General features: G+C 37.0%; 2 non-coding genes across 2 annotated transcripts; both read right to left on the bottom strand.

Moving 5' to 3' along the window:
• Positions 1-10,634: 10,634 nt before the first annotated feature.
• On the bottom strand, positions 10,635-10,844 carry LOC148943771 (small nucleolar RNA U3). The gene has a single exon (XR_016143024.1). It is a non-coding gene; the product is annotated as a small nucleolar RNA U3 (small nucleolar RNA).
• A 12,641-nt stretch (positions 10,845-23,485) lies between these two features.
• Positions 23,486-23,695, bottom strand: LOC148943770 (small nucleolar RNA U3). Its single transcript, XR_016143017.1, has one exon. It is a non-coding gene; the product is annotated as a small nucleolar RNA U3 (small nucleolar RNA).
• Between the last annotated feature and the right edge of the window lie 1,768 nt (positions 23,696-25,463).

Below are 25,463 nucleotides of genomic sequence, written 5' to 3'. Positions count from 1 at the left end.
TTTCTCTTCTTTAAGAAAATTCGGAAGAGAACTTGAACATTTTACACTTCTTCGAGAAAACTCAGAAATAAAGTGGAGCTCCTTATCTTCATGTCGAATATTCACAATCAATGTATAACTTTTTCTATCTTCTATGAAAAATTTGGAACAGAACTTTAAATTCTTTATCTCTTTGAGAAAAATTGGAACTGAATATAAGAAAAATTAGAAATAAAATGAAACTTTTGACCTTCATGAAAAATAGTCACAATCATAGTATTACTATTTCTATTTTACATATAAAAATTTAGAATAAGAACTTTAAATTTCTTTAAGTCTTTGTGCAATAAAGAACTGAAGTGGAAAATTTTTATTTTCCCTAGAAAAATAGAGTTAATCAATAACATTTCTTTTCCATAGAGAAAATTCAGAAGAGAAGTTGAACTTTTCTTCACTTTGTTGAGAAAATTTAAAATTGAAGTAGAATTTTTTATATTTAGGGGAAATATTCACAAATATGGTATTAATCTCTCTATCTTCCTTCGAAAAAATTAGAATAGAACTGTAAATTCCTTTATGACTTTGTGAAATAAAGAACTGAAGTGGAAGATTTTTTTTTCTCTGGAGAAATTAAAATTGAAGTGTGTTCTTTGGTAAAATTCAGAAGAGAACTTTAACTTTTTTATATTCTGTGAAAAAATTAGAACTGTATTTTTAATTTTTCATCTCTTTGAGACAGATCTGAACTGAAGTGGAAAATTTTTATATTATTTAGAAAAATAGAATTGATCAATAACAAATTTCTTTTTCATTGAGAAAATTCAGAACAGAACTTGAACTTTTCTTCACTTCATCGAGAAAATTAAAAATTGAACTAGAACTTTTTATCTTCCGTGAAAATATTCACAAGTATGGTATTACTTTTTCTATCTTCCACTGAAAAATTTAGAATTGAAATTTAAATTTCTTTATGTCTGTGAAATAGAGAACTGAAGTTGAAGATTTTTGCTTTCTCTGGAAAAATTAGAATTGAATTGTGTTCTTTGTTAAAATTCAGAAGAGAACTTGAACTTTTTTATCTTCTGTGAAAAATTTGGAACAGTATTTAAAATTTTTCATCTCTTCCAGACAGATCTGAACTGAAGTGTAAAATATTTATATTATTTGGAAAAATAGAAATGATCAATAACTAATTTCTTATTCATTGAGAAAATTCAGAATAGAACTTGAACTTTTCTTCACTTCGTTGAGAAAATTAAAAATTGAACTAGAACTTTTTATCTTCTGTGAAAAATTTGGAACAGTATTTTAAATTTTTCATCTCTTCGAGACAGATCTGAACTAAAGTGGAAAATTTTTATATTATTTGGAAAAATAGAAATGATCAATAACTAATTTCTTTTTCATTGAGAAAATTCAGAATAGAACTTGAACTTTTCTTTTCTATTTACTACAGAAAAATTTAGAATTGAACTTTAAATTTCTTTATGTCTTTGTGAAATAAAGAACTGAAGTGGAAGATTTTTGTTTTCACTGGAGAAATTAGAATTGAATTGTGTTCTTTGGTAAAATTCAGAAGAGAACTTGAACTTATTTATCTTCTGAGAAAAATTTGGAACAGTATTTTAAATTTTTCATCTCTTCGAGACAGATCTGAACTAAAGTGGAAAATTTTTATATTATTTGGAAAAATAGAAATGATCAATGACTAATTTCTTTTTCATTGAGAAAATTCAGAAGAGAACTTGAACTTTTCTTCACTTCATTGAGAAAATTTAAAATTTAAATAGAACTGCTTATCTTTCGAGAAAATATTCAAAACTACGATATAGCTTTTTCTATCTACTAAGGAAAAATTTAGAATATGTAAAATTGGTTTAAGAAGGATATTAAGAAAAGAACTTGTTCTGAAAAGATATAATAAAGCCTTTTGGAAAGTATTGCTTGATGTTTGGGTGTGCAAAAAAGTCGTAAAGTAAAGTTGTGGTGAAAAAAAATACTACTTCAACTTGTAAAATTGGTTTAGGAAGGACATTAAGAAAAAAACTTGTTCTGAAAAGATATAATAAAGCCTTTTGGAAAGTATTGCTTGATGTTTGGGTGTGCAAAAGTGTCTTAAAGTAAAGTTGTGGGGAAAAAGATAACTGCTTCAACTTTTAAAATGGTTTTAGGAAGATAATTATCTAAAGAACTTGTTTTAAAAAGATATAATAAAGCCTTTTGAAAAGTATTGCTTGATGTTGGGGTATTCGAAAAGCCTTATAGTAAAATTGTGGGGGGAAAGATGAGTACTTCAACTTGTAAAATTGATTTAGGAAGAACATTACGTAAATAACTTTTTCTTAAAAGATTCAATAGAGCCATTGAAAAGTATTGCTTAATGTTGGGTCATACAAAAAGTTGTAAAGTAAAGTTCTGGTGAAAAACATAGGTACTTCAAGCTCTAATATGTAATTAAAAGGGATATTGTGAAAGTAAATCATTCTGAAATGACATTGAAAAGTATTGCTTGATGTTGGGGTGTGCAAAAAGTAGTAAAGTAAAGTTATGGGGAAAAGGATGGGTACTTCAACTTGTAAAATGGGTTTAGGAGGGACATTAAGAAAAGAACTTGTTCTGAAATGCCTTTTGAAAAGTACTGCTTGGTGTTGGGGCATTCAAAAAGCTGTAAAGTAAAGTTGTGGGTGAAAAGGATGGGTACTTCAACTTCTAAAATGGGTTTAGGAATGACATTAAGAAAGGAACTTGTTCTGAAAAGATATAATAAAGCCTTTTGAAATGTGGGAGTCCTTCTGTGTCTCAAGTGCACAAAAAAAGTATTTAAAAAATGGGGAGGGGACTCTTTGGGGGCCCGGGGGGCCTTTAGGGGTCCGGGGGGCCCTTGGGGGGGGGGGTCGGGTGGTCCTTTGGGAGCCCGGGGGACCTTTGGGGCCGGGGGCTTCCTTCGGGGTTGGGGTAAGGGGATCGGAGCCCTTTGGGGCTGGGGTAGAGGACCTCACAACACTGTTCAAATAGAACTTGTGTATTATAACGACCAAAGAGTTTCACCCCAAATCATACTCTAAAATGTCTCAAACTGTTTCGCCCAAATAATTCCCTAAAATGTCTAAAATGGTTTCGCCCAAATAATCCCCTAAAAGTAATTCCTGCGTGTTCCTTTGTTTCGGCATCCCTGCGCTGTCACATTTGAAATTCCTAGGAAACCATTTCCCGTGTAAAATATATTCAATCTTAAGGTTTCGAAAGAATATTAATTTATCTCTCAGACCTAAAGTTCAGAGAAGCCATATTTAAAAATAGAATATTAATTTATCTCTCAGACCTAAAGATCAGAGAAGCCATATTGTTTCTTAATTCCCCTTCGTTGATCAATAATTCCCCGTCGATTATGTAATCAAGTTCTCAGAAATATGTCCCCTTCGTGGGTCAATACACTTAGAAACATCCCCTGATTGACCTTGACAATCAGGTGTCATTGACCCTGTCCCCGTTAGACTCGATAATCCAGCAATTGTTGATGTGAACTCTTGTTGACATCCAAGAAAACAAATTGACCTTAGAAATTTAGTTCCCCTAGATCAATACATCCCCCCTAGCGTACACCTAGACGAACAACAACAATCAATTTCTCAGAAACACCTCCCCTTCGATTACGCCATCAATCTCTTAGAAATCCATTTCCCCTAGGGAGGCTATGCCCATATATGGTGTGGGATCGGGACTGACAGCACAGGTGTTCTCCCTAGGGACTCTATGCCCATATATGGAGTCCTGTCAGGAGTCGGATCCCCCTCTCTACTGTTGTCTTCCAATCACTTTTGACTATTATAAAGGACACTAGCCATTTCAATTTCCAATCGAATGAGCCCTTTTTAAAGTTTCTACGACTCCGCGTTCAGTAAAAACTTTATATGCCCCCAGGGCATAGCTTACAACCCTTGCCCTGAGGGTTTGTCCTCCTCAAAAACATAATTTCTATCTGGAAATCTACAGCACTGAACAAAATGGCAATCTAAAAATTTTGATTGGTTGTGTTTGAGAAAAAGTTGGGCGAGAGAGGGGGGCTAGTTGCCCTCAAATCACTTTCGTCTATTAAAAAGGGCACTAGACCTTTGAATTTCCAATCGAATGAGCCCTTTTTCAAGTTTTTACGACACAGATTTCAAAAAAACTTATATGTCCCCAGGGCATAACTTATAACCCTTGCTCGGAAGACGGTGAGAAGAGTGTCCTGCTCAAAGGTATAATTTCCTGAACTTTAACTGCGTGGAAAAAAATGGCTATTCCAAAAATTTGATTGGATGTGTTTGGGGAAATGGTGGGCGTGGAAGCGGTGTTAGTTGCCTTCCAATTACTTTCTACTATTAAAAAGGGCACAAGCCATTTTACTTTTTAATCGAATGAACCCTTTTCGAAGTTTCTACGACAAAGCTTTCTATATAAACTTTATGTTTCCCCAGGGCATAAATTACAATCCTTTTCCTGAGGGCTATGAGAGGGTTATCATCCTCAAAGACCTTATTTCTAGAAATTATAACTTCGTTGAATAAAAAGGGTATATAAAAATTTTGATTGGATGTGTTTTGGGATAAGGGTGGCGTGAGAGGAGGGCTAGTTACCGTCAAATCACTTTCGACTATTAAAAAGGGCTCTAGCCCTTTGAATTTTAAATTGAATGAGCCTTTTTTGAAGCTTCCATGACAACGCCTTCTATAAAAACCTTAGATGCCCCCAGGGCATAGCTTACAACCCATGCCCCGAGGGTTGTGGCGGAGTGTCCCCCTCAAAAACATATTTTCTGCCTGGAAATCAACTACGCTGAACAAAATGGCTATCTCAAAATTTTGATTGGATGTCTTTGGGGGAATGATGGGCGTGGGGGGGCCTAGTTGCCCTCCAATCACTTTTGACTATTAAAAACCGCACTAGCCCGTTGAATTTCCAATCAAATGAGCCTTTATTGAAGTTTTTATGAGAACGCCTTCTATAAAAACCATATATGCCCCCACGGCATAACTTAGAACCCTTGCATCGAGGGTTGTAGGGGAGTGTCCTCCTAAAAAGCATATTTTCTATCAGGAAATCAACTACGCTGAACAAAATGGCTATCTCAAAATTTTGATTGGATGCGTTGGGGAATCGTGGGCGCAGGGGGAGGGGGGCTAGTTGCCCTCCGATCACTTCCGACTATTGAAACGGGCACTAGCCCCTTGAATTTCCAATCGAACGAGCCTTTTTGAAGTTTCTACGACAACGCCTTCTATAAAAACCTTATATGCCCCCAGGGCATAACTTAAAACCCTTGCCCCGAGGGTTGTGGGGGATACTCCTCCTCAAAAAGATATTTTCTATCGAGAAATCAACTACGCTGAACAAAATGGCTATCTCAATATTTTTGATTGGATGTTTTTGGGGGAATGATGGGCGTGGGGGTGGCTAGTTGCCCTCCAATCACTTTCGACTATTAAAAAGGGCACTAGCCCTTTGAATTTCCAATTGAATGAGCCTTTTTTGAAGTTTCTACGACAAAACCTTCTATAAAAACCTTATATGCCCCTAGGGCATAACTTAAAAACCTTGCCCCGAGGGTTGTGGGGGAGTGTCCTCCTCAAAAAGATATTTTCTATCTGGAAATCTACTCCGCTGACCAAAATGGTTATCTCAAATTTTTGATTGGATGTGTTTGGGGGAATGATGGGCGCGGGGGGTGGCTATTTGCCCTAGAATCACTTTCGATTACTAAAAAGGGCACTAGCCACTCCAATTTGCAATCGAATGAGCCCTTTTCGAACTTTCTGCGACAACTACTTCGATACGAAGTGCCCGGATATGGAGAAAAAAACACATTGTGCCCACATCGTTCTTTACTTAGGCAGCGCTAGCGCGCTGCATATGAAAATGTCAAGCCTTCCAATCACTTTTGACTATTAAAAAGGGCACTAGGCCTTTCGATCTCCAATCGAATGAGCCCTTTTTGAAATGATAACGCTTTCTATGAACACCTTATATGCCCCCAGGGCACAAATTACAACCCTTGCACTGAGGGCTCTGAGGTGGTTATCATCCTAAAAGACCCAATTTCAAGAACTAATTTCAAGAACTTTCAACTACGTTGAACAAAATGGATATCTGAAAATTTTGATTGGATGTGTTTGGGAAAATGGTGGACGTGAGAGGGGCTTTAGTCGCTCTCCAATCACTTTCAACTATTAAAAAAGGCACTAAATGAGCCCTTTTGAAGTTTCTACACTTTCAATAAAAACCTTATATGCCCCCAGGGCATAACTTACACCCTTGCCCCGAGGGCTTTGGGGGGGGGGAGAGGGGTTTTCATCCTTAAGGACCTAATTTCCAAAACTTGCAACAAGGTTGAATAAAATGGCCATCTAAAATATTGATTGGATGTGTTTGGGGAAAACATGGGCGTGAGAGGGGGGTTAGTTGCCCTCAATTCACTTTCGACTATTAAAAAGGGCACTAGCCCTTTGAATTTCCAATCGAATGAGCCCTTTTTGAAGTTTGTACGACAGTACCTTCTATAAAAACCCTATATGCCCCCAGGGCATAACTCACAACCCTCGCCCTGAGGGCTGTTGCGGAGTGTTCTCCTCAAAAACGTATTTTCTATCTGGAAATCAACTACACTGAACAAAATGGCTATCTCATAATTTTGATTGGATGTGTTTAGGGGAATGGCGGGCGTGGGAGGGGAGGCTAGTTGCCCTCCAATCACTTTCGACTATTAAAAATGGCACTAGCCCTTTGAATGTCCAATCGAATGAACCTTTTTTGAAGTTTCTACGACAACTCCTTCTTTAAATCCTTGTGGGGCCTCAGGGCATAACTTACAACCCTTCTCCTGAGGGCTGTGGGGGAGTGTCCTCCTCAAAAAAGTAATTTCTATTTGGAAATCAATTACACTGAACAAAATGGCTATCTAAAAATTTTGATTGGATGTGTTTGGGGAAATGGTGGGCGTGGAAGGGGTGTTAGTTGCCTTCCAATCACTTTCGACTATTAAAAAGGGCAGAATCCACTCCAATTTCCAATTGCATGAGCCCTTTTCGAAGTTTCTACGACAACTTCTTCGATACGAAGTGCTCTTCTCCAAAGAAAAAAAAATAAATAATACATTGTGCCAATATCGTTTTCATATGCCCTCAGGGCATAACTTAAAACCCTTGCCCCGGGGGTTGTGGGGGAGCGTCCTCCTCAAAAACATATTTTCTATCTGGAAATCAACTAAGCTGAACAAAATGGCTATCTCAAAATTTTGATTGGATGTGTTTGGGGGAATGATGGGCGTTGGGGAGGGCTAGTTTCCCTCCAATCTCTTTCAGCTATGAAAAAAGGGCACTAGCCATTTCAATTTCCAATCGAATGAGTCCTTTTCGAACTTTCTACGACAACTCCTTCGATACGAAGTGCCCGGGAATGTAAAAATAATAATAGATTGTGCCAGCATCGTTCTTTACTTAGGCAGCGCAATAGCGCTGCCTATGATATGTAAAAATCCCTCAATCAGGGGCGTAATTTGCTATGGGATAGTGATGGCAGTTGCCCCCCCCAGCCCCCAGTCCCCCCAGACTCCAGATCCACCCCCAGATGAAATCTAGTTTCTTGAAAAATATTGTCGAAAATATGATAAGCCTACATAATTCAAGCATCCACAGAAACGGGTCAGTTTTGTTTAGTATATTTTTGCCTTTATGATACAATATGGTTCATTTTTCCGTTTTCATTTTCATTTGATTTGGAAAAATTAGAGTATACTAATTAGCAAATACTAATACTATAATTACTAAACTTAATAAAATTAAAATACAAATACTAAAATTAATATACTAATTAGCAAGGATTAAGTACATATTGGAGACTAATGTATAGGACCCTTTTTAGGAGCAATCTACATATCAAAGGCAGATAAAGTATATATTGGAGCCTATTGTATAGGACTCTTTTTAGGATCAATCTACACATCAAAGGTGGATGAACTTTGTGATGCCAAGTTTTAACGTGTTATTTTATAGTTCACACAATTCTGCAAGCCAAATCAGACCCCCTTCATCACTATCCAACTGACCTTCCACATTTAAAACGAGAAAAAAGTAATGCGAGGTTGCCATATTAACCTAAGCTACGACAAATACGCTAAGAAATTTCAGGACCAAGCAAAACCCAAAAAAACTCCAGGACTTCCAAGAGGAAATAAGGCAATGGTATATTCCTGGATGTACCGGGAATGGTATATTATTAAATATTATAAGCTAAGTGAAAATACTAACTTGATAATCTCTAGCTTTTGAATTATCAAGAAGTTGATTCTTAATGTAACATTCATTAATATTTTGAGTTTAACAGCTTTATTTTGAATATTTTGATTTATTTTATAATATGACACAAGATTCTAGAGTAACTATAGGATATTTACGTAGAAAAATAGGAGGATGAGCATTCGAAGCTGTCTCGGCCTCAGGTGGCCTGGTGCTACAGTGAGCTGTTAGTAGTAGTAATGGCATCTTTTACTCAAAATCCACTTGTTTGTGCAGAAACTAGATTTTGACATAGAACAGCCGAGATCTAAAGCAAAGCATTACGGATTGATTTAAATTACAATTAATTGACTTTCGGCGAAACTTTAGAATCAGTATTTTAAAATATATATATATATATATATATATATATATATATATATATATATATATATATATATATATATATATATATATATATATATATATATGACACTTTTTGTTGGGAAACAAAGTGCAACGAAATTTTTCCGTTTGAGAAGTGAGCAAAACTACAAACTATAAAAATCGCCGTTCATGTTTTTAGAAGAAATAGTTTAAAATTGTTCCAATGAAATTATCCTATTTCACAGTAAAAAGAAGTAAATTGTGTTATTATAAAAAATTAATACATTTCAAGCTATTTGTCATTCATTTCCCCTCAGACAAATATATTTAAGAGCCGAAATTGGTCATAATTGGCAATTATAATCCCTATATTTAAAAGAAAGACCTAATTTTAGTTATTATCCCATACCTGAATATTAAATGATCCGAAGAAGGAATAGAAGAGACATTTGCAGTTTCATAAACTCTTCGACAAATAGCGTGGCCATTGACTACAAAAGGTGGAAGAGTGGCCACAGTCTTCGACTCCTGCATACCACGCAGCTTACCTGCACAAATGAATGAAAATTAAATAATGATACATAAACCAGCATGACTTTAACAACTAAATGATTATACGTCCTTTTTTCCCTTCTGCTAACGCTTGCCACGGCAACATCTCGCACTGATTGATCGAAGGCCGGTTCGAATAGGCAAGAACACTCAAGGAACAACTCTGTATGATTCTACGAATCAATCCGTGAGGATACATCCTATGAAAGCATTTGATAATTCTTTCAAGATGCTGTCCAACCAATGTATACAGCCCAATGATTAAACCAGTGCCTTTTCGGAAACTCAATGCGATCCGCAAAATATGTAAAAAAAACAGAGCACAGCACCCATTCCCCTAATGGAAACGGTATTAGTAAAATCAGATGTTATATTACACCAAACAGCGGGGGTAATCTACAAGAATAGAAACTAGAACTAACGTGAACAGAAATAACTCTCAAGGCCATCTTGCATACTGCAACACTTGTTGCGGCATTATTTATAGCTCCGTAACAATTTTTCTGTCAGGAACTGAGATCATACACTTATTACCACTCTATTTTTAACAATTAACTAAATTTTTCTTATTATGGTAAAATTCTAGAGAAGCTACTTTTTCCTATCTCGAAAAGAGGGTCGGATATGAAACTTTCAGTAATGAATCCAGGGCCAAAAACATTGTTTGGGAATGTATTACCAATATGCTATGTTAATTCTGTACTGTATTATTTTGATGAATCAACATACTTTAATTTTTACTCTCTGTATTTAGTTTTGAAAATGCAATTCCTATCATTTGAGTAGAATTCTAAGCCATATCCATGAGTTTTTTTTTATTTATTTAGAAAACATCTTTGGAACCTCATAAATTGAGAATGAGCAAAGCTGTGACAATATACTTTTCTTGTGCTTCCTTTAAGCGTAAGATCTATTTTGCAAGGTTTCGAATTCATAACCCAAAGAATTTTAGAGATCACCGTCCTGTAGAGGGAGAATTTTATACACCTTTTTGTAACACACTTTAGCTTGTGGGTCTATCATTGAAGGTTTTTTTCTTATTTAAAATTACATCACATTTTCATTTCAAAATTTTATGCTCAAGAGCGGTTTAAAAGTTAGCAATTTTCTACTTGGATCAATCTCTATTCCATTTAAATCTTAGATTAACTTTTTCCAAAGAATAATCACCTACGGAACAAGTACTGACAAAACCTATTCTCTCCACACAAAAAAAGCGCCCCTTTGTCCGCGTCTCCGGGGACGATGCCTTTCCTATGTGAACCTGGTAACTAAATACCGTAGTTACACAATTCAGTACAACTTAGGAGAATAGATTGGCTTGGAGAAGTTGAGTAGTAAAGCACTTTGCTTCTGAAGTCACTTTTGGAGGTTTTTGTCAACGCTTGTTCCGTAGGTGATTCTACTTAGCTTTCATTAATAATAAGAACAGTTACCAGTATGGTGTCATAAAGTATTTCCACAACCACTCGGATAACATCTACCCCATCCCAGCCCTAGTAACAACAGCTGAAAACGATCCTCAATGACCAGATGCCGGCGTAAGCCAGGACCAGTCCGTTTCCCGCTCAGAGATAAACGTTTCCACTCATCATCATGGTTTGTGAAAGCGTCCGTATCCCAGCGAAACCTAGTTAAACATACTACAGAAATAATCCTGTGAAGTAATGATAAACAATTTCCTATTTTTCTTTATACAAAAATAGCCAAAATCGGTTGTTACTGTCTTATGAACCTACAATAACTGTTTCATTAGCAACTCGAGCCCAAAAAGTTCTTATAATATACTTCCATTCTTCTAAAATATTAATTATAAGATTAAAATAGGTTTCAAATTGAGGCTTAATAGGAATAATGCTAAATATGATTTTTTGCCCAAAAAATTGATTCCTTACGAGGGACTAGAGACTTACCAGAATATAATTGCAAACTAAACAATCGATTATTCTATCTACTGACACATAAATATTGTTAATGAACGCAATATGAATAGTGCTAGTGTCAGGATACCTTAGTAAAAATAGTCTTAATTGCTGGATGTATCTATTAATTTCGAATGCAAAGTGGGGATGACACTAAATTATAGAAAAGAATAGGAAAAAATCCACCACGTTTCAATTAATCTTTTATGGCTATGAAGGCGCATCAAGGATTTTTGTTTGGGGGAGGGGTACTCCCCCCCCCCCTTGCAGATACGGACTTGAAGGCGATAAGCAGCAAGGAAAGCAAAATCATCCACGTCATTTAGTGAAGATATAAAAACAGATAATTGTTATAATTTGCAAAAACCCGCAGGTAACATCATTCCAACAAGAAAATGACGAAATTACTTTTCCAAAAGTTAGCTGTTTTTATACATCTTTTTTTTTTAGTATACAGCAATTAATTTAAACTAGCGGTAGACAAAGATTATTTTTGGACGCTCGGCTAGCGACCTTTTACTTAGAAGGCACCAAAAAGATTATAAAATAAAACTAAGCTATCTCAAACCATTTTCTTCCGTCTTTTTTTTGTGGATATGTGATAACCGGGGTGTTCCCATTTGAGCGCTTTCCCATTTGAGCGCCACGGAATTTTGTTCCATTTGAGCGCCACGGAATTTTGTTCCCATTTGAGCGCCACGGAGTACCATTTGAGCGCCAAACCCAAAATTGTGATTTTGCGGTGGATGAAGCGTGGTTTGCTGCCACATTGATCTGTAGAAATATTTATTGCCACGAAGACAACGAACAAAACTGAGGATTTTATTGGGTCAATGGTTGTGAAATAACTCTGTACTGAGAGTTAAGAAGCTAAACGTTTGTTAAGCTTGTGAAGAATATAAGTGAAGATTTTACGCACGTTCATAGGGTAAGAACTGATTGCCGCTGAAGAAGGCTTGCTGGTCAAGTCTAAATATTCGGCTCTTTTTTTAGAGTTATTTCACAACGATCGTTTAGAAATGGAACGAAATCACCCAAAAATCGTGCCAAAAACGGATAATTCAAATTAATATATTGGTAAAAATACAAACAAAAACTGCTAATATCACACATCCGGCGAAATGTTATGTGCGACACCCAAGAGAAGCTCGTCTGCTGTTCGAGTTCCAGCCCTGTACTCCGTCGACAGCTTTTCGAGTCGTTCGTTCAGCCTTGCATACTTCTTGTTCGTCCGATGGATGACATGACCCTGGAGTAGCTGTGTCCTTGCAGAATCGACGACTGCTTGTTATTCCTTCAGGAAAGAGATAAACTGCCACAAGTTCGGGTGGTAGCGACCGACTCTTCGGTTAAACCGCATGTGCCATGATTCGAGGTCGTTGTTTGTCCTTCGCTGGATGCCGTAGACTGACCAGAAATGAGGAGGACATTGGTCGAACCACTGACGGCTGAAGTAAGTGACAAACGGACGAGCCGAAGGCCAGGTACGAACGATGTGAGAAATGATTGGACCAGAATTGATTCTGACGATCGCTGGAGGTAGGAACGCCAGAGCCAGAAGCTTTCGAACGTAGAGGTTGAAGTCTGCTTCGGTCATGTACAGCTCACGGACTGAGTGACGCCCCAAGTTTCTGATTACTGCTTGGCAAAAGTGGAAGTAACACCCACGGTGCTTGGCGGCCGGAAAAACTTGCTTCACGGATGTCAGCAGACCGGTCTCAAAATCAGAGACGACGGTCGTCGGGCGAAGTGTCACTCCTTTCAGCACGAAGACAGCGGGAAGTTGCTTGTCGCCGAAGAAAACGTGAACGGTGAACAACTGGCCGAATGGGGAAGGAGCTGAGTCGAAGGTGCCGTCCATATACCATTCCGGGCTTCGTTCAAGCAGACTTAACGACTCGTCGGTTGCAAAGCAAATCGCAGCGTTATTTTGAAGCTGAAAGAGGAGGAATCTCTGGTTTGCAGACGTCTCACTGAAAGCCTGGGGCAAGGGCGTCGGTACGAATATAGTATCAGCGGGCAGTGGTGGTATCAGCTTGTTTCGTGATCTGTACATGGACGACTTCACGTGCTTATAGGGTAACTGAGGCAAAGCACTCAGCCCACTGGCAGCAGCACTTGCGACCTGGCCGTCGTAGATAGCGGGAATCGGACGAGTAGTACGGGCTGACTCGCTTCGAAGGTCTGACCGGAATTTGTACTGCTGGGTCTGCAGAGGATCAGCGCTGTGGTCGTGCGTACCAACTGAAACTGGTGAGCCGTCGCTGGAATCAGTGTGTAACCGCCCGAGACATCCCTTCTTCATGCATCTCCAGCTCTTCTTTCTTCCTCCAGAAATCGGCTTATCGAATCTGTAGACGAAACCGTCGTGTTCTAGCAGTTGTTTATTCTTGGAGCTCTTCATTGTCAAACTGACTTATTAATACTAACCAGAAATATTGTTCCTGGCATCATTAAATACTTGTTATAAGAGGGTAAAAAAATATGCTCCCACACTAAATCCTATTGCATTTTGTGGGTAAACGGTTGTGCAATCGCTTACGCAATTAGGTCACCTGACCTTGCATCGTAAATTAGGATTAATGGGCGCTCGAAGTAAATGTTATAAGAGGGTGCAAGATTGTTAGCTCAGTTCAGTTCAATTTCGGACTTGGATAAGAGAAGAGCGATTTTCAACATGAAGAGGAAACGCAAAATATTATCTGGCGCTCAAATGGGACACAACTGAACTAATTAAAATACGGCGCGCAAATAGGAAATTCCCATTTGCGCGCCATGGCGCTCAAATGGGAAAGCGCTCAAATGGGATACACCCGTGATAACCTACCCAATTAAGCAGAAATAATTTAATATGAAATGAAATATCTATAACGCAAAATACAAATTGTTAAGTTTCGAAATACCACTTTTTTTTACTAAGATAGACTAAAACATCCTTTATGTGAGGCTTGGAAAGGAAATTGAGAACTGACCGTTTTCATGGCTAAGTACGACAACTGGCCGGATTGATGTGGTTGATTTTTAGCATAAAAATTTCAATTTTTGGGACCGAGGGTCGTACTAATCTATTTGTCGGACTTACCCCTGTCTGTTTATTTTTGGGAATACCTTGGAAGATAGTAAGTGTTTAAGTTACGTATTGTATTGTACTTGATCAGAGTATTATTATAATTGTCGATTCTGTGGGACAACTAGTCCCCGTGGCATCAAGGCCGTATCCAAGGGGGGGGGGTTTGAACCCCCCCCCCGAAATTTTTGACCGACTCGAAAATAAGTCGAAAATTAGAACTCAAAACGAACAGAAATTACAATAAATAACCAAGTCATACTCAAAACGAGCAGAAATTAACATAAGTTGGGCTCAAAACCTCTATGCCTTCCCAAGGCCAGAACAGAATTTGCCCTTTACTGAAACAAAATAAATGTTTTTAATTCTATAATTTTAATAAATCAAATAATATTAAGATTTTGATTACTAAATATCAGTATATGTATATTAAACTGACAATGCACATTCATTTGTATTTTTTTCAGTAAAGTGCAAATTATGTTCTGGCCTTGGGAAGGCATAGAGGTTTTGAGCCCAACTTATGTTAATTTCGGCTCGTTTTGAAAATTTTGATTGATTGTGTCTGGTAAAATGGTGGGCGTGAGAGGGGCGTTAGTCTTTCTCCAATCACTTTCAACTATAAAAAAAAGGCACTAGCCCTTTCAATTTCCAATCAAATGAGCCCATTTTAAGTTTCTACGACAGCGCTTTCAATAAAAACCTTATTTGCACCCCGGGGATAACTTACACCCCGCGCCGTGTGGTCGGGAGGGGGGGGTTGTCATCCTCACAGACCTAATTTCGAGAACTTTCTACTACGTTGAACAAAAAGGCTATTTGAAAATTTTGATTGGATGTGTTTGGGGGAATGGTGGGCGTTAGTTACCGTCCAATCACTTTCAACTATTAAAAAGCGCACTAGCCCTCTCAATTTCCAATTGAATGAGCCCCTTTTAAAGTTTTTACCTTAGAGTCTCTATCATTAAAAACCTTATATGCCCCCAGGGCATAACTTACAACCTTCGCCCTGGGGACTCTGGGGGGGGGGGGGGTTTTCATCCTAAAAAACATAATTTCCAGAACTTTAAACACCGTGGAACAAAATGGCTATCTCCAAACTTTGATTGAATGTGTTTGGGGAAATGGAGGGCGTAAGAGTGGGGGTTAATTACTCTCCACTCACTTTCGACTATTAAAAAGGGCAATTTCAATTTCCAATCAAATGAGCCCCCTTTGAAATTTCTACAACAACTTTCTATATAAACCTTACATTCCCCCAGGGCATAACTTACAACCCTTGCACTGAAAGCTCTGAGGGGGTTATCATCCTAAAATACCTAATTTCCAGAACTTTCGAATACGTTGAACAAAATGGATGTCTCAAAATTTTGATTGGATGTGCTTGGGGAAATGGTGGGCGTGAGAGGGGGGTTAGTTGCCCTTCAATCACTTTCGACTATTAGAAGCAATAGCCCTTTCAATTTTCAATTGAATGAGCCCTTTTGGATGTTTTTACAACATCAATTTCAATAAAAATCTTACATGCTCCCAGGGCATAACTTAAAACCCTTGCCCTGAGGATTGTGGGGGGATGGGTTGTCATCCTGAAAGACCTAATTTCCAAAACTTTCAACTGCGTTGAACAAAATGGCTATCTAAAATTTTTGATTGTCTGTGTTGGGGGAAATGGGGGGCGTGAGAGGGGGGTTAGTTGCCCTCAAATCAATTTCGACTATTGAAAACGGCACTAGTCCTTTGAATTTCAAATCGAATGATTCCTTTTTCAAGTTTCTACGACAAATATTTCAATAAAAACCTTATATGCCCCTAGGGCATAACTTATAACCCTGGCCCTGAAGACTGTGGAAGGAGTCTCCTGCTCAAAGGTATAATTTCCTAAACTTTAAACTGCGTGGAACAAAATGATTATCTAAAAATTTTGAATGGATATGTTTGGGGAAATGGTGGGCGTGGAAGGGGTGTTAGTTGTCTTCCAATCACTTTAGACTATTAAAAAGGACACTAGCCATTTCAATTTCCAATCGAATGAGCCCTTTTTAAAGTTTCTACGACGCCACGTTCAGTAAAAACTTTATATGCCCCCAGGGCATAGCTTACAACCCTTGCCCTGAGGGCTGTGGGGGTTTGTCCTCCTCAAAAACATAATTTCTACCTGGAAATCTATAACACAGAACAAAATGGCAATCTAAAAATTTTGATTGGATGTGTTTGAGGAAAAGGTGGGCGAGAAAGGGGGGCTAGTTGCCCTCAAATCACTTTCGACTATTCAAAACGGCACTAGACCTTTGAATTTCCAATCGAATGAGCCCTTTTTCAAGTTACTATGATAAAGATTTCAATAAAAACTTATATGCCCCCAGGGCATAACTTATAACACTTGTTCTGAAGACTGTGAGGGGAGTGTCCTGCTCAAAGGAATAATTTCCTAAACTTTAACAGCGTGGAACAAAATGGATATTTCAAAATTTTGATTGGACGTGTTAGGGGAAATGGTGGGGATGGAAGGGGTGTTAGTTGCCTTCAAATTACTTTCGAATATTAAAAAGGGCACAAGCCATTTCAATTTCTAATCGAATGAGCCCTTTTTGAAGTTTCTACGACAACGCTTTCTATATAAACTTTATATGCCCCCAGGGCATAACTTACAATCCTTGTCCTGAGGGCTATGAGGGGGTTGTCATCCTCAAAGACCTAATTTCCAGAACTTTAAACTACGTTGAACAAAATGGCTATCTAAAAATTTTGATATCTAGTTATGTAAACCTTTTTTAAGGCTTTTGATTGGTTTTAATATTTATATCGTGGCTTTCCTTGTTGTGATAAGAAATATGTTTCCAACATAGTAACTGCTCTTATAGTTTCACCAATAGGGGGCTTTATTGAGACTTTTAGAATCCTACCACCAATAGAAACTTCAAAAACAGTGGCTTGAGTTGAATCCCCAAAATCAATCCCAGCTAAAGCAGTCTTTGTCTGACCACGCGGAAGAGAGCTTACAACAGGAAAGTCGCAAATGGTCATACCAACAGGAAGAATCTAGAAAATAGTGTTTTGTAGTACCAAAGGCAGAGGTAAAATAAAAAGGAGAACCGGAAAGGGTGAAACAAGTCAGTATATGGTGAATAATGGGTCAACTGAGAGTTGTAGTACTCCCAAAATCGATAGATACGTACGAAAAAATGATTTGAGCTTGAATCCCACACTCAATTTCAATTAAAGCATAATGGACTGTTTTATAAACACAGAGGAAGAATGTCTGACCAAGCAGAAGACAGTTTATCACACAAAATTTTAGAAAATAAAAGAAAAAAGAAATAACAAAAAAAGCCTAGAACGCAAGATTTACACAAGAAAAGAACAAAATTTGTGACGTTTTCATTTCATTTTTTCATTTTTTGCTAACTGAACCCAACTTAGGCCAGAGAATCACACCCGAGTCCATAGCTTGAAATTGCGATTTCCATGAATCTTTGTTGGATTATTTCAAATAATGAAAATTTTAGAGTAGTACCATATTTTCGTTGGTATTGCCACAATGAACGTGAAAATAAATACGCTAATAAGTTAAGCTTTAAAACGCTTTACATCCAAAAAATTCAAACAAGAACAATCAATTCATCCCCTAAGACAACTACATCCCTTTAAACTGTATGATACCATCTGTTCATTCTTTTCTGTATTTTTTTTTTTTAAATTTCGCACTTGTTACTACCAAAACTCCTCAACTGCAAATAGAGATCTATTTCATTAAAATTGAAATCCCACGTTTCTCTGATTTTTCAGTTATTTTCTGTTACACAAGTTTCTACTTCTCAACAACATTAAATTTTCACAGTCCTTGGTACTTCAACTAATAGCCTTGAGACATAGTTCGTCGTGCGGAAGAACTGCGTTAACGGACGAATTTTAAGTGGAACTATATGAACTATTATTACGAGCGTCAAACTAAGAGTAAGACACAGGGCAGGGCCCCTTGCATGGGCTAAAACCTTTGAAATGTGGGTGTCGTAATCGGCATCAAAAACATTAAACTTTCATACAAAAAACACTCAGTTCAACACTTTCATCCGTCGCTATTGATCAGTATATGATAAAACAATTTGCTACTAATGGGCTACTACAATAAGGCAATCTATAACGGACCACAATCAAAAAAACACTCTCCCTTTCAATTGCAACTATTTATACACGAAAACAATGGGCTGCTATTCCAGCTGTCGCAAGTGCTCACTATAGCATTCTAATCGCTTCTTTTCATAAGCTCCTTTTATCCGTTCGAGGCAAGCTGATCAGTTTAGTTTTGTCGATCTGACGTTTTTAGACTTTTTTAATTTAATATTGGTTGAATTTTATTTGAAACTTAATTTTAACAAGGGAAATGGTGCGCCAAGATATCCGTTCAGAACGAAGCCTTATATTATAAAAAGAGTAGTGCCATCTGATTCCCCATTAAATACTCTTTTCAAATATAATGGTCACTAGCCGGACAATAGGCCCATTCCCCTTATTGGGCTAACTATAACCCTAGGCTATATACAAATTACAAAAAAATACCATAATTATAAAATTCGTACTTTATAATATGAAGAAGATTTTTATTAATCAAATTTAGTATCACCTATCTAAAAAACTGGCACAAATCACTATCAATAAAAAAAAGGTTTATTTCGAAATGTGTTTGATTTGTCATACCCACAAAAAAAACAAACAATCACCATAGAAAAAAGATTACTAAAAAGAAATAATGAATGCAGATTGGCCGTTTAATAAATAGATATTTAAATGGTGGGTATCTTAGTAATTTTGGATGTTGTAACGTTATAATAGAGAAAACGTTTAAAACGTATTTTGTTTTCACCAAGACACAAATGACGGTCTGGTCTTCAGACTGCGTAAAGGGCGTTTAGTCAAACTTATATTTGTAGCAATTTATGTTTGTTTTCAGTTTGACTACCCCATTCATTGTAATTTGACAAGTTTGACAAGTTTAAACTTAATACACTTAGTTGTTCCTGAGATTTTGCAAATATGCCCCTTTGAGAATCCAGATATACAAGCGTCAGTTGAATTAGTCCAGTATCTCTCTCAACTTTCCCTGGAAGTTTCAATTTAATACCCTTAACTGCTTCTGAGTTATCAAATGTAATCTATTCTGACAATCATGGCGCATTTACTGTCTTTTGATTTATTTCACTATCCCCTTCAACTTTCCTTGAAAATTTAAACTACATAAGTAAGGCGTTTCTTAGATATTGCAGATACACCCTTGTGACAGCCCAGATGCATATACTGTCTTGTAGATATTTAATTCAGCATGATCCTTGACTTTCACCGAAAATTCAAAATTAATACCTCTAGCTGCTCCTGAGGTACGGTCAATATGTCATTTTACAGCCTTGGCGCACTTAATGTCTTGTGATTTAATTCCATATCCCCATCCATATTTCCAAAAAAAATCCACTAAATACCCTTAGTAATTCCATAGGTAGGACATATGCATTACTTTGATGACCCTGAAACACATGCTGTCTTTTGATTTTTTTTTTCACAGCATCATCTCTATTCCCCATGTTTCAACTGACTACGTTTAGAAGGTCCTAGAGAGCAGATTTGCCCTTTTGATGACCTGGATGAAAATAGCTTCTTCCGATCCAACATTAGCTAAATATAAACTCAAAATTTGAACTAAACACCCTTAGCCATTCCTGATATATTACACGTCCACCTTTTCGACTACTTGATGCATACTCTGTCTTTTGATTTAGTTCAACATCCCCCAGCATTACCTAAGAATTCAACCTGAAATCCTCAGCCATTGCTTGGGTACAGCAAGTAGGCTCTTTTGACAACTAGGATGCACATAGTGCCTTTGCTCTAGTTCAAAATTCTTCCTAACTATTTCCTTGAAATTTCAACTTAATAACCTAAGCCGTTCCTGAGATATTATACTTAAGTATTTTTGACTGTCTGGATACACATAGTACTCACTGCAAAATGTCAAGCAGGATCTGTCATAATGGCACAATTTTCGCCAGCTAAAATTTTAACAAATTAAAACTGTTTTTTAATGTAACATTACAGGTCATTGTCCATATCCAGGCAATTGCTCGATAGTCTTAGAAATTATCGATTTTTCGAAACACAAATATTGCCCTTTGTATAAATCTAGGCAGGTTTGCAGTTTTTTCTGCGAGAGCCTCAGTTTCTTGACATAAAAATATATTTGGTATCTTCCTATATTTTCCATGAAAAACATGAAATTGTGCGATATTTCACGAAACGTGAACGAACTGTTAGATATCTTAAAAAACAATAGAAATGGGTAAAAGCAAAGTTACATACAAGGAAAGATGGTATTTATCCGATATTGAAATGGGCGTCCCATGACACCCAGCATTACTTCTCAATTTTAGTTATAAACGAAATATTTAGAGGAATAAACCCTTTACACACGCACTAAACGAAATATAAGGAAAAACCTAAATTATTGAACTATTTGGAAAAACATGATATTTAACTGAATAAAAATCTTATTCTGAAACCTTTATCCAAATCCCTGACATTTTGTACATCGGTTTTAAGCCCATCGTTTTTAGCGTTACTAAGACAAAAGTGTATAATCTTTATTCAAAACATTAATGTTGTTCTACTAACTTTACCCCTCTCTTGTAAATATTTTCCTTCTATTGAAGTTATTCAAATTCAAAGGGCTATATGTTGCCACCCCCACCCCCTCAAAGACAAAAAAAAAAATAAAATCCACACAGATTAAGACATTCCAAAAAATTATTATTTCCCCCAAAAAAAAACCCTACATTACAAACCTTTATCTTTATCCCTATTTTTTACATGCTTTATTTCAACACAACGTTTTGAACGACATCAGCCCAATAATTAATTGTGCTCGACCAAAAAAATAAATTACTTGCTCTTCTATTGGAATTACTGCCCTTTTATTGTAAACATTGAATAAATAGGAGAGTCCAGACCTTGAAAGGGGAAAGCTCCTCCCCCAACCCATTCGTACAAGGCAAAAAAACTTAAAAAGTCAAACTTAGTGAAATACTAAGAACATACATCATATTCACGAACAGATTTTTTTTTTAACCTTTGTCCCAATCTCTGGAATCTTTTTTTTTTGCACGCTTGTTATCAACGCAAATTTACGCACTCAACACGAGGGTAAACAGATAAACAGCCACAGGTAAATATTAAAATAAAAGCCCTAATTTTACTTTTTCAAACATTACATTTCAACACACAGTATTTCAAACACTAAAGAAACACTTTCTTGTGTTTAGCCAGTTTGAACCCAAATTACTTTCGATTACAAAAGAGAACAAAGAGAAAAAAAACAATACAAAAATGCAGCTGCCCCAACTTATTTTTAGAAATGGCTTGTCTGTTACCTAAAAATGACACTTTTTGTTGGGAAACAAAGTGCAACGAAATTTTTCCGTTTGAGAAGTGAGCAAAACTACAAACTATAAAAATCGGCGTTCATGTTTTTAGAAGAAATAGTTTAAAAGTGTTCCAATGAAATTATCCTATTTCACAGTAAAAAGAAGTAAATTGTGTTATTATAAAAAATTAATACATTTCAAGCTATTTGTCATTCATTTCCCCTCAGACAAATATATTTAAGAGCCGAAATTGGTCATAATTGGCAATTATAATCCCTATATTTAAAAGAAAGACTTAATTTTAATTCTTATCCCATACCTGAATATTAAATGATCCGAAGAAGGAATAGAAGAGACATTTGCAGCTTCATAAACTCTTCGACAAATAGCGTGGCCATTGACTACAAAAGGTGGAAGAGTGGCCACAGTCTTCGACTCCTGCATACCACGCAGCTTACCTGCACAAATGAATGAAAATTAAATAATGATACATAAACCAGCATGACTTTAACAAGTCAATGATTATACGTCCTTTTTTCCCTTCTGCTAACGCTTGCCACGGCAACATCTCGCACTGATTGATCGAAGGCCGGTTCGAATAGGCAAGAACACTCAAGGAACAACTCTGTACGATTGTACGAATCAATCCGGGAGGATACATCCTATGAAAGCATTTGATAATTCTTTCAAACTGCTGTCCAACCAATGTATATAGCCCAATGATTAAACTAGTGCCATTTCGGAAACTCAATGCGATCCGCAAAATATTTAAAAAAAGGAGCACAGTACCCATTCCCCCATGGAAACGGTATTAGTAAAACAGATGTTATATTACACCAAACAGCGTGGGTAACTTACAAGAACAGAAACTAGCACTAAAGTGAACAGAAATAACTCTCAACACCATCTTGCATACTGCAACACTTGTTGCGGCATTATTTCTAGCTCCGTAACCACTTTTCTGTCAGGAACTGAAATCATACACTTATTACCACTCTATTTTTAACAATTAGCTAAATTTTTCTTATTGTGGTAAAATTCTAGAGAAACTACTTTTTCCTATCTCGAAAAGAGGGTCGGATATGAAACTTTCAGTAATGAATCCAGGGCCAAAAACATTGTTTGGGAATGTATTACCAATATGCTATGTTAATTCTGTACTGTATTATTTTGACAAATCAACATACTTTAATTTTTATTCTCTGCATTTAGTTTTGAAAATGCAATTCCTATCATTTGAGTAGAATTTTAAGCCATATCCATGAGTTTTTTTTTATTTATTTAGAAAACATCTTTGGAACCTCATAAATTGAGAATAAGCAAAGCTGTGACAATATACTTTTCTTGTGCTTCCTTTAAGCATAAGATCTATTTTGCAAGGTTTCGAATTCATAACCCAAAGAATTTTAGAGATCGCTGTCCTGTAGAGGGAGAATTTTATACACCTTTTTGTAACACACTTTAGCTTGTGGGTCTATCATTGAAGGTTTTTTTCTTATTTAAAATTACATCACATTTTCGTTTCAAAATTTTATGCTCAAGAGCGGTTTAAAAGTTAGCAATTTTCTACTTGGATCAATCTCTATTCCATTTAAATCTTAGATTAACTTTTTCCAAAGAATAATCACCCACGGAACAAGTACTGACAAAACCTATCCTCTCCACACAAAAAAAGCGCCCCTTTGTCCGCGTCTCCGGGGACGATTCCATTCCTATGCGAACCTGGTAACTAAATACCGTAGTTACACAATTCAGTACAACTTAGGAGAATAGATAGGCTTGGAGAAGTAACGTAGTACAGCATTTTGCTTCTGAAATCACTTTTGGAGGGTTTTGCCAACGCTTGTTCCGTAGGTGATTATACTTAGCTTTCATTAATGGTACGAACAGTTACCAGTATAGTGTCAAAGTATTTCCACAACCACTCGGATAACATCTACCCCATCCCAGCCGTATTAACAACAGCTGACAACGGTCCTCAATGACCAGATGCCGGCGTAAGCCAGAACCGGTCCGTTTCCCGCTCAGAGATAGACGTTTCCACTCATCATCATGGTTTATGAAAACGTCAGTATCCCAGCGAAACCTAAGCATTCATACTACAGAAATAATCCTGTGAAGTATGATCTTATTGTAAAACAATTTCCTATTTTTGTTCATACAGAAATAGCCAAAATCGGTTGTTACTGTCTTATGAACCTACAATAACTGTTTTAGTCGGGGAGCCAAAGTTGAAAATCTGACAAAATAGCAATCTGAGGGGGACAAGTGATTTGAGAGAGGTTTTAGATTAAATCGACCATGCTGATTACGAATATATCGGGAATATAAGCGCCAAAGGTGCGCTTGGTGGTTTTTTGTAACTAAGTTCGTTGATTTTCTATTTCACTCAGACTAAGTCCAGCTTTCTACTAGAATATTGTAGTTGTCTCTTTCATACCTAGCCAAAACATTAGGTGATCGTTAATTTACCACACCAGAAAAGAAAATAAATAATCCTGCTCCAAGCACAACAGCTTCAATATGCTTCAAACTGCTTTTACAAGCTTTTGCTTTTTACAATTTTATTAACATCGAATATACATAATTTAAATATGTTTAGCAATGTTTTTTAAGTTATTAATAGGTCAAACTCGTCGTTACTTTCAGAAAGATCGCATGATCTAGCGCAAGCACAAAGCAAGTCGCACTTGCGGATTCCAGCACAGGAGCAATTTCAATTACACATATTTCTACACTTGCAATGAAATGCGATACGTCTTATAGAAATCGGCCACTGCGACAATGAATTTGTCAGAGGAAAAGCCCCGAAAGCATCACCGCATATCCATCCGAAATTTAGGGGGTCTGAAACTATTGGTTCAGACTCGATAGCCTGTAAAACGATTCTCCACTGATATGCAACTCGAAGGATGGGATATTTAAAGCTGTTTTCAGTGGGCGGAAGATTTTTTAACGATTTTTTCCTATGGAATAAGTGCACTCAAAAGTCATTCAAGGAGTTAAAGTCAGTAGGATTCTTTCCTTAGGCTGCGACTGTTACTTTTCTTGCCACCTCCGTCACTTCCTCAATATAATTTGATATATTGACGAGGTCAATCTTGACTTTTCTCGTCAGTTTCTCCATGTAACTAACAAGATCAAATTTCAAAGCTGCTTTCACAAATGTCTTCTTCCCCACAGAATATGCAAAGCTCGTCGTGTCAGTGTCACTAAGGCAGTGTAGAAGTCCAATGCTGACAATAAAGTCCTGTGGAAGAGAAATAGCTAGCTCGTGCACAGGGAAAATTCTGTCAGGAAATTGGAGGAATAGCTCCTTCTTTTTGTTCTCTTTCGTATCTAACAGCATAGAGGAGTGTTGCAACAGTATCGCCATAATATCTGTGTCATTGGCTCGAATAATGACAGAATAACTTCTATTCCTAAAGCTGGAAACGACATGGACTCCTACACGCCTGTCTGCTTCTTCATGTGTGCTTGCAAGCTCAAGACTAAGAGGAGGCAAAGGTTCCAGGGATCCTTTTCTAGGCAATATCCGAACATGTCGACGATCATGGAAACCTCCAGCAAGTACAATATCAAAGTTCTTACTTTTACTTTCAGCAATGCTCCAAAACTCATAAATAAAAGCCACCAAGTTAGCTTTGCAGAAAGAACTTTTAAGAATTGATTGCCTGGAATCACCGAGTTTGATGCTGTTACTATATGTGGTACTGACCTTCAAACTCTGCTCACCCCTTCGTCTATGGTAGCCACTACTGTCTTTTAAGCACACTGGTGAGCCGGTTGGGTCCTTCATTCCATAAATTCCATCATTCCGGTCAGAAACCACATGCAGTTGGCATAGATTTTCCGGGAGCTGACTAAAAACCTCGCACGTCAACCTTTTTAAAAAGTC

Source organism: Artemia sp. Qi Xiang Cuo, chromosome 15, assembly GCF_049724085.1.
Source record: "Artemia sp. Qi Xiang Cuo chromosome 15, ASM4972408v1, whole genome shotgun sequence".
Classification (NCBI taxonomy): domain Eukaryota; kingdom Metazoa; phylum Arthropoda; class Branchiopoda; order Anostraca; family Artemiidae; genus Artemia; species Artemia sp. Qi Xiang Cuo.
The sequence above is the reverse complement of the archived record's forward strand: the minus strand, read 5'-3'. Positions and strand labels throughout refer to the sequence as shown.